This window comes from Larus michahellis, chromosome 4 (assembly GCF_964199755.1).
Source record: "Larus michahellis chromosome 4, bLarMic1.1, whole genome shotgun sequence".
NCBI classification, from domain to species: domain Eukaryota; kingdom Metazoa; phylum Chordata; class Aves; order Charadriiformes; family Laridae; genus Larus; species Larus michahellis.
In genome coordinates this window covers 33,957,154-33,967,282 of record NC_133899.1, presented here as the reverse complement: position 1 = coordinate 33,967,282, position 10,129 = coordinate 33,957,154, and the positions used below count along the sequence as shown (strand labels likewise).

The window sequence follows — 10,129 nt, the reverse complement described above, 5'->3', positions numbered from 1 at the left end:
CTTGCGCAAAGCATCATCCAGCTCCCGCAGAGGGTTGGCAGTGAGCTGGACAACAGCAAGCACGAGCACGTGCAGCAGCTTATGGAGCAGCTGAGCCTGGAGACGACTCGGCTGCTGCAGGAGCTGGAGCGGGGCGCCTTTGCCTGGGGAGCCCTGCTCTTCGCTGCCTTACGGCAATGGCAGTTCTGGGCCATTGCAGGAGTGATGGTCCTGCTCTTCAGGCTCTGCTGCTGGCTCAGGAAAAGGAGCCAACAACCAAAGAAGGACACTTTGAGAGATGAGGCTGATAAGGAGGAGCCAGAAGAAATACCCAGTGTTGCCCTCGATCTGCGCTGGATTTCGGCCACACGCCTTCTGGACCTGTCAGAGTCCTTCACAATGGTGGAGGAGTTGGTGGACGAACTTCTCCGTATCTGCCAAAAACTCTCTTGGGACAGTTTCGTGCCACGACTGGGGCCAGTCATCGGGGTGAGCAGCACCTTACAAGGTTGGATTCCCTGTGAGGAGGAGGCCGTCTACCGCCTGCTCGTGCCCCTGAAGTCCCCCCGGGGCCATGCCTTCCACCTGGAGATGGGCAGCGCCACCGAGGACACGCTGGCGAGGAAGGCCAGCCTCCGCGTAGACCTGCGGTGTACCTGCATGAAGGAGCCGCTGGCGGAGGACATGCTGTGCTTCCTCCACCACCCTGAGGAGGAGCTGAGGGAAAAACAGGGGCCCAGCCTCCTACACACCTTCTGCACTGGCCCCTACCTGGACATAGACACAACCGCACGCTGGCTCCAGATGCTGCTAAAAGACGCCTGGGCGGTTATGCCCCAGTCGAGACACTGCTGTCTAACGGTGCTGCCCTCCAAGCACTCCTGCAAGCTCCAGATGACGCACACTTCCAACAGAACCATCCTGATTGAGCTCATGTTTGGAGTGAAGCAGGGCGACTCGTACGCCTTCCTCAGCTGTGAGTAGGCAGAGGCCACTGTTACCAGCAGCAGGACGCGGCCATTGCCAGGAGCCTTCCAACAGAGACTCTCTCCCGTTACCCCCTGCACAGCGACCGCCCCCCCTCTTCCCAAATCCGTTCCCCCGGGGAGCTTCACCCTGTGCTTATTTATGTCAATAAATCACTTGTTTAACACACAGACGCTGCCTCCGTGAGTGTCTGGGCATCACTTTGTTGGGGAACACAGGCACAGGGTGCTGACGGCTCAGCTGCCACAGAGCCAGGGAGCATTTTGCAGAAAAGCTGGTTCCCGTGTATGAAGCACACCAGCGACTGGTGAACTCCCTCTCCTCCCCTCGGTTTAAGCTGAGGCACCCCTGGCCCACAGCAGCTTGCCTTTGCCCAGCACAATTTCAGGTGCCCCAGGGTCGAGCGAGCCGTCGCCCGCCCAGTATGACCCACAGCCGCAGCATCTGCACAACCCGTGGCAGGCACCCAGGGCACAACGGTGAGTAATGCTGAGAACCAGAACCAAAGCTTTCAAGGTGAGGGGGTGGGAGGTTCAATTTCTCTCTGGATCACAGGTTTTTAGTGAGTGCCAGCTGGGGTAGTTCGCTGTGGCCAGGCTTTTGGTGTGACATGTTCGCTCTCTGGAAGCAATTTTCAATTGCTGCGTACAAGCTGAAACAAAAGCACGGCCGCTGGAGTGCTACTGCTGCTCTTCGGGCTCTGCTGCTGGCTCAGGAAAAGGAGCCGACAGCCACCCAGCAGGAGCAAGAAGGACACTTTGAGAGACGAGGCTGATAAGGAGGAGCCAGAAGAAATACCCAGTGTTGCCCTGGATCTGCGCTGGATTTCGGCCACACGCCTTCTGGACCTGTCAGAGTCCTTCACAATGGTGGAGGAGAAAAACAGGGGCCCAGCCTCCTACACACCTTCTGCACCGGCTTCTACCTCGATGCGGAGAAAATTGCCCACTGGTTCCAGAACTTGGTGAGCTCAGTCTGGGGGAGATGCCTCAGTCGCATTGCTACGGTGTGAAGGTGCTGCCTTCCAGCCGCTCCTGCAAGCTGCAGCTCACAAATGCCTGCAGGAGATCCCTCTTCGTTCAGGTGATGTTTGGGGTGCAGCAAGGACATCTTCCTGAGCAGCCAGACTACAGAGGCCATCTTCTCCTAAAGCACCATGTGGGCAGAGAGCTTCGCTGTGGCAGAGCTGAAGTCCTCAGGCATATGGCCAGGCAGGCCCCGCACTGCAGGCCAGTAGTAATGGCGGGAGAGCGTAGGCAGCCCACGAGAGCCAGCAGCTCGCACGAGGGTTGGTGACAAGAGGGAGTTGGGGCCTACAGTAATGGCGCCCGATTTAAAGGGGCTCTAACAGCCACCAGCGATCACTCGCTGAGGGAGAGCTGTGGTGCAAGTAGGTCCACAAGGGAGCGGAGGTTCATAGCGCAAAAAGAGGTTTTTTCCCGATCTTTCAAGAGCTGGGGAAAGGACAGGAGAGCGCAGGCATCCCGAGAGAGCCGGCAGCTCCCACAAGGGTTGGTGACAAGATGGCATCAGGGCCAGCAGTAATGGCGCTTGATTGAACGGGGTTTAACAGCCACCAACGGTCACTCGCTCAGGGAGAGCTGTGGTGCAGGTACGTCCGCGAGGGAGCGGGGGTTCATGGCAAAAAAACAGGGTCTTTTCCTGATCTTTCCAGAGCCAGGCAAAGGCCAGGAGAGTTCAGGCAGCCTGTGAGAGCCAGCAGCTCGCACGAGGGTTGGTGAGAAGTCAAGGTTGGGGCCTACAGTAATGGCGCCCGCTTTAAAGGGGGTGTAACAGCCACCAAGGGTCACTCGCTGAGGGAGAGCTGTGGTGCAGGTACGTCCACAAGGGAGTGGGGGTTCATGGCAAAAAACCCAATGTTTTTTCCTGATCTTTCAAGAGCCGGGGAAAGGACAGGAGAGCGCAGGCATCCCGAGAGAGCCAGCAGCTCGCACGAGGGTTGGTGACAATTTGGCATCAGGGCCAGCAGTAATGGCGCCCGCTTTAAAGGGGGTGTAACAGCCACCAACGGTCACTCGCTCAGGGAGAGCTGTGGTGCAGGTAAGTCCGCAAGGGAGCCGGGGTTCGTGGCAAAAAAGAAAAACGTTTTTTCACGATCTTTCAAGAGCTGGGGAAAGGCCAGGAGAGCACAGGGAGCTGCTGGCTCCCGCAGCAGCTCTGTCTCCTGGGACACCGCAGGGGACGCGTCACAATGGGGGGCAGCTATAAAAGGCGCCAGCAGCAGCGCTGCCCCAGTACGGCCTGGGCTAGCGGTGAGTGGGCTGGCGGGGGGAGGCTGGGCTGGACCAGGGCTGGGGCAGAAACGCTGGCCCCCGGGGGGTGGGTTCTCACCCGGCATCGAGGGCCCAACTGCTGGCCCCTGGGCTGGGCACAGGCCTTGCTGCCTCCCCGCTGCCTCGTCCCCTCCCCTGCCTGCCCCCAGCTCCCTGCGGCTCCCGTCCCCATTTCCCCCGCCGCCAGCTCTCTCCCTCCCAGCCCCACTGAACCCCTTCTCTCCCTATTCCTACAGGCTATGGCTGCAACAAGAGTCCTCGCCTTGCTTGCGCAAAGCATCATCCAGCTCCCGCAGAGGGTTGGCAGTGAGCTGGACGACAGCAAGCACGAGCACGTGCAGCAGCTTATGGAGCAGCTGAGCCTGGAGACGACTCGGCTGCTGCAGGAGCTGGAGCGGGGTGCCTTTGCCTGGGGAGCCCTACTCTTCGCTGCCTTACGGCAATGGCAGTTCTGGGCCATTGCAGGAGTGATGGTCCTGCTCTTCAGGCTCTGCTGCTGGCTCAGGAAAAGGAGCCAACAACCAAAGAAGGACACTTTGAGAGATGAGGCTGATAAGGAGGAGCCAGAAGAAATACCCAGTGTTGCCCTCGATCTGCGCTGGATTTCGGCCACACGCCTTCTGGACCTGTCAGAGTCCTTCACAATGGTGGAGGAGCTGGTGGACGAACTTCTCCGTATCTGCCAAAAACTCTCTTGGGACAGTTTCGTGCCACGACTGGGGCCAGTCATCGGGGTGAGCAGCACCTTACAAGGTTGGATTCCCTGTGAGGAGGAGGCCGTCTACTGCCTACTCGTGCCCCTGAAGTCCCCCCGGGGCCATGCCTTCCACCTGGAGATGGGCAGCGCCACTGAGGACACGCTGGCGAGGAAGGCCAGCCTCCGCGTAGACCTGCGGTGTACCTGCATGAAGGAGCCGCTGGCGGAGGACATGCTGTGCTTCCTCCACCACCCTGAGGAGGAGCTGAGGGAAAAACAGGGGCCCAGCCTCCTACACACCTTCTGCACTGGCCCCTACCTGGACATAGACACAACCGCACGCTGGCTCCAGATGCTGCTAAAAGACGCCTGGGCGGTTATGCCCCAGTCGAGACACTGCTGTCTAACGGTGCTGCCCTCCAAGCACTCCTGCAAGCTCCAGATGACGCACGCTTCCAACAGTACCATCCTGATTGAGCTCATGTTTGGAGTGAAGCAGGGCGACTCGTACGCCTTCCTCAGCTGTGAGTAGGCAGAGGCCACTGTTACCAGCAGCAGGACGCGGCCATTGCCAGGAGCCTTCCAACAGAGACTCTCTCCCGTTACCCCCTGCACAGCGACTGCCCCCCCTCTTCCCAAATCCGTTCCCCCGGGGAGCTTCACCCTGTGCTTATTTATGTCAATAAATCACTTGTTTAACACACAGACGCTGCCTCCGTGAGTGTCTGGGCATCACTTTGTTGGGGAACACAGGCACAGGGTGCTGACGGCTCAGCTGCCACAGAGCCAGGGAGCATTTTGCAGAAAAGCTGGTTCCCGTGTATGAAGCACACCAGCGACTGGTGAACTCCCTCTCCTCCCCTCGGTTTAAGCTGAGGCACCCCTGGCCCACAGCAGCTTGCCTTTGCCCAGCACAATTTCAGGTGCCCCAGGGTCGAGCGAGCCGTCGCCCGCCCAGTATGACCCACGGCCGCAGCATCTGCACAACCCGTGGCAGGCACCCAGGGCACAACGGTGAGTAATGCTGAGAACCAGAACCAAAGCTTTCAAGGTGAGGGGGTGGGAGGTTCAATTTCTCTCTGGATCACAGGTTTTTAGTGAGTGCCAGCTGGGGTAGTTCGCTGTGGCCAGCCTTTTGGTGTGACATGTTCGCTCTCTGGAAGCAATTTTCAATTGCTGCGTACAAGCTGAAACAAAAGCACGGCCGCTGGAGTGCTACTGCTGCTCTTCGGGCTCTGCTGCTGGCTCAGGAAAAGGAGCCGACAGCCACCCAGCAGGAGCAAGAAGGACACTTTGAGAGACGAGGCTGATAAGGAGGAGCCAGAAGAAATACCCAGTGTTGCCCTGGATCTGCGCTGGATTTCGGCCACACGCCTTCTGGACCTGTCAGAGTCCTTCACAATGGTGGAGGAGAAAAACAGGGGCCCAGCCTCCTACACACCTTCTGCACCGGCTTCTACCTCGATGCGGAGAAAATTGCCCACTGGTTCCAGAACTTGGTGAGCTCAGTCTGGGGGAGATGCCTCAGTCGCATTGCTACGGTGTGAAGGTGCTGCCTTCCAGCCGCTCCTGCAAGCTGCAGCTCACAAATGCCTGCAGGAGATCCCTCTTCGTTCAGGTGATGTTTGGGGTGCAGCAAGGACATCTTCCTGAGCAGCCAGACTACAGAGGCCATCTTCTCCTAAAGCACCATGTGGGCAGAGAGCTTCGCTGTGGCAGAGCTGAAGTCCTCAGGCATATGGCCAGGCAGGCCCCGCACTGCAGGCCAGTAGTAATGGCGGGAGAGCGTAGGCAGCCCACGAGAGCCAGCAGCTCGCACGAGGGTTGGTGACAAGAGGGAGTTGGGGCCTACAGTAATGGCGCCCGATTTAAAGGGGCTCTAACAGCCACCAGCGATCACTCGCTGAGGGAGAGCTGTGGTGCAAGTAGGTCCACAAGGGAGCGGAGGTTCATAGCGCAAAAAGAGGTTTTTTCCCGATCTTTCAAGAGCTGGGGAAAGGACAGGAGAGCGCAGGCATCCCGAGAGAGCCGGCAGCTCCCACAAGGGTTGGTGACAAGATGGCATCAGGGCCAGCAGTAATGGCGCTTGATTGAACGGGGTTTAACAGCCACCAACGGTCACTCGCTCAGGGAGAGCTGTGGTGCAGGTACGTCCGCGAGGGAGCGGGGGTTCATGGCAAAAAAACAGGGTCTTTTCCTGATCTTTCCAGAGCCAGGCAAAGGCCAGGAGAGTTCAGGCAGCCTGTGAGAGCCAGCAGCTCGCACGAGGGTTGGTGAGAAGTCAAGGTTGGGGCCTACAGTAATGGCGCCCGCTTTAAAGGGGGTGCAACAGCCACCAAGGGTCACTCGCTGAGGGAGAGCTGTGGTGCAGGTACGTCCACAAGGGAGTGGGGGTTCATGGCAAAAAACCCAATGTTTTTTCCTGATCTTTCAAGAGCCGGGGAAAGGACAGGAGAGCGCAGGCATCCCGAGAGAGCCGGCAGCTCGCACGAGGGTTGGTGACAAGTTGGCATCAGGGCCAGCAGTAATGGCGCCCGCTTTAAAGGGGGTGTAACAGCCACCAACGGTCACTCGCTCAGGGAGAGCTGTGGTGCAGGTAAGTCCGCAAGGGAGCCGGGGTTCGTGGCAAAAAAGAAAAACGTTTTTTCACGATCTTTCAAGAGCTGGGGAAAGGCCAGGAGAGCACAGGGAGCTGCTGGCTCCCGCAGCAGCTCTGTCTCCTGGGACACCGCAGGGGACGCGTCACAATGGGGGGCAGCTATAAAAGGCGCCAGCAGCAGCGCTGCCCCAGTACGGCCTGGGCTAGCGGTGAGTGGGCTGGCGGGGGGAGGCTGGGCTGGACCAGGGCTGGGGCAGAAACGCTGGCCCCCGGGGGGTGGGTTCTCACCCGGCATCGAGGGCCCAACTGCTGGCCCCTGGGCTGGGCACAGGCCTTGCTGCCTCCCCACTGCCTCGTCCCCTCCCCTGCCTGCCCCCAGCTCCCTGCGGCTCCCGTCCCCATTTCCCCCGCCGCCAGCTCTCTCCCTCCCAGCCCCACTGAACCCCTTCTCTCCCTGTTCCTACAGGCTATGGCTGCAACAAGAGTCCTCGCCTTGCTTGCGCAAAGCATCATCCAGCTCCCGCAGAGGGTTGGCAGTGAGCTGGACGACAGCAAGCACGAGCACGTGCAGCAGCTTATGGAGCAGCTGAGCCTGGAGACGACTCGGCTGCTGCAGGAGCTGGAGCGGGGCGCCTTTGCCTGGGGAGCCCTGCTCTTCGCTGCCTTACGGCAATGGCAGTTCTGGGCCATTGCAGGAGTGATGGTCCTGCTCTTCAGGCTCTGCTGCTGGCTCAGGAAAAGGAGCCAACAACCAAAGAAGGACACTTTGAGAGATGAGGCTGATAAGGAGGAGCCAGAAGAAATACCCAGTGTTGCCCTCGATCTGCGCTGGATTTCGGCCACACGCCTTCTGGACCTGTCAGAGTCCTTCACAATGGTGGAGGAGTTGGTGGACGAACTTCTCCGTATCTGCCAAAAACTCTCTTGGGACAGTTTCGTGCCACGACTGGGGCCAGTCATCGGGGTGAGCAGCACCTTACAAGGTTGGATTCCCTGTGAGGAGGAGGCCGTCTACCGCCTGCTCGTGCCCCTGAAGTCCCCCCGGGGCCATGCCTTCCACCTGGAGATGGGCAGCGCCACCGAGGACACGCTGGCGAGGAAGGCCAGCCTCCGCGTAGACCTGCGGTGTACCTGCATGAAGGAGCCGCTGGCGGAGGACATGCTGTGCTTCCTCCACCACCCTGAGGAGGAGCTGAGGGAAAAACAGGGGCCCAGCCTCCTACACACCTTCTGCACTGGCCCCTACCTGGACATAGACACAACCGCACGCTGGCTCCAGATGCTGCTAAAAGACGCCTGGGCGGTTATGCCCCAGTCGAGACACTGCTGTCTAACGGTGCTGCCCTCCAAGCACTCCTGCAAGCTCCAGATGACGCACACTTCCAACAGAACCATCCTGATTGAGCTCATGTTTGGAGTGAAGCAGGGCGACTCGTACGCCTTCCTCAGCTGTGAGTAGGCAGAGGCCACTGTTACCAGCAGCAGGACGCGGCCATTGCCAGGAGCCTTCCAACAGAGACTCTCTCCCGTTACCCCCTGCACAGCGACCGCCCCCCCTCTTCCCAAATCCGTTCCCCCGGGGAGCTTCACCCTGTGCTTATTTATGTCAATAAATCACTTGTTTAACACACAGACGCTGCCTCCGTGAGTGTCTGGGCATCACTTTGTTGGGGAACACAGGCACAGGGTGCTGACGGCTCAGCTGCCACAGAGCCAGGGAGCATTTTGCAGAAAAGCTGGTTCCCGTGTATGAAGCACACCAGCGACTGGTGAACTCCCTCTCCTCCCCTCGGTTTAAGCTGAGGCACCCCTGGCCCACAGCAGCTTGCCTTTGCCCAGCACAATTTCAGGTGCCCCAGGGTCGAGCGAGCCGTCGCCCGCCCAGTATGACCCACAGCCGCAGCATCTGCACAACCCGTGGCAGGCACCCAGGGCACAACGGTGAGTAATGCTGAGAACCAGAACCAAAGCTTTCAAGGTGAGGGGGTGGGAGGTTCAATTTCTCTCTGGATCACAGGTTTTTAGTGAGTGCCAGCTGGGGTAGTTCGCTGTGGCCAGCCTTTTGGTGTGACATGTTCGCTCTCTGGAAGCAATTTTCAATTGCTGCGTACAAGCTGAAACAAAAGCACGGCCGCTGGAGTGCTACTGCTGCTCTTCGGGCTCTGCTGCTGGCTCAGGAAAAGGAGCCGACAGCCACCCAGCAGGAGCAAGGAGGACACTTTGAGAGACGAGGCTGATAAGGAGGAGCCAGAAGAAATACCCAGTGTTGCCCTGGATCTGCGCTGGATTTCGGCCACACGCCTTCTGGACCTGTCAGAGTCCTTCACAATGGTGGAGGAGAAAAACAGGGGCCCAGCCTCCTACACACCTTCTGCACCGGCTTCTACCTCGATGCGGAGAAAATTGCCCACTGGTTCCAGAACTTGGTGAGCTCAGTCTGGGGGAGATGCCTCAGTCGCATTGCTACGGTGTGAAGGTGCTGCCTTCCAGCCGCTCCTGCAAGCTGCAGCTCACAAATGCCTGCAGGAGATCCCTCTTCGTTCAGGTGATGTTTGGGGTGCAGCAAGGACATCTTCCTGAGCAGCCAGACTACAGAGGCCATCTTCTCCTAAAGCACCATGTGGGCAGAGAGCTTCGCTGTGGCAGAGCTGAAGTCCTCAGGCATATGGCCAGGCAGGCCCCGCACTGCAGGCCAGTAGTAATGGCGGGAGAGCGTAGGCAGCCCACGAGAGCCAGCAGCTCGCACGAGGGTTGGTGACAAGAGGGAGTTGGGGCCTACAGTAATGGCGCCCGATTTAAAGGGGCTCTAACAGCCACCAGCGATCACTCGCTGAGGGAGAGCTGTGGTGCAAGTAGGTCCACAAGGGAGCGGAGGTTCATAGCGCAAAAAGAGGTTTTTTCCCGATCTTTCAAGAGCTGGGGAAAGGACAGGAGAGCGCAGGCATCCCGAGAGAGCCGGCAGCTCCCACAAGGGTTGGTGACAAGATGGCATCAGGGCCAGCAGTAATGGCGCTTGATTGAACGGGGTTTAACAGCCACCAACGGTCACTCGCTCAGGGAGAGCTGTGGTGCAGGTACGTCCGCGAGGGAGCGGGGGTTCATGGCAAAAAAACAGGGTCTTTTCCTGATCTTTCCAGAGCCAGGCAAAGGCCAGGAGAGTTCAGGCAGCCTGTGAGAGCCAGCAGCTCGCACGAGGGTTGGTGAGAAGTCAAGGTTGGGGCCTACAGTAATGGCGCCCGCTTTAAAGGGGGTGTAACAGCCACCAACGGTCACTCGCTCAGGGAGAGCTGTGGTGCAGGTAAGTCCGCAAGGGAGCCGGGGTTCGTGGCAAAAAAGAAAAACGTTTTTTCACGATCTTTCAAGAGCTGGGGAAAGGCCAGGAGAGCACAGGGAGCTGCTGGCTCCCGCAGCAGCTCTGTCTCCTGGGACACCGCAGGGGACGCGTCACAATGGGGGGCAGCTATAAAAGGCGCCAGCAGCAGCGCTGCCCCAGTACGGCCTGGGCTAGCGGTGAGTGGGCTGGCGGGGGGAGGCTGGGCTGGACCAGGGCTGGGGCAGAAACGCTGGCCCCCG

At 59.3% G+C, this 10,129-nt stretch overlaps 1 pseudogene; it reads left to right on the top strand.

Moving 5' to 3' along the window:
• Positions 1-7,025: 7,025 nt before the first annotated feature.
• Positions 7,026-9,255, top strand: LOC141743077 (inositol 1,4,5-trisphosphate receptor-interacting protein-like 1; annotated as a pseudogene).
• The last annotated feature ends 874 nt before the right edge of the window (positions 9,256-10,129 follow it).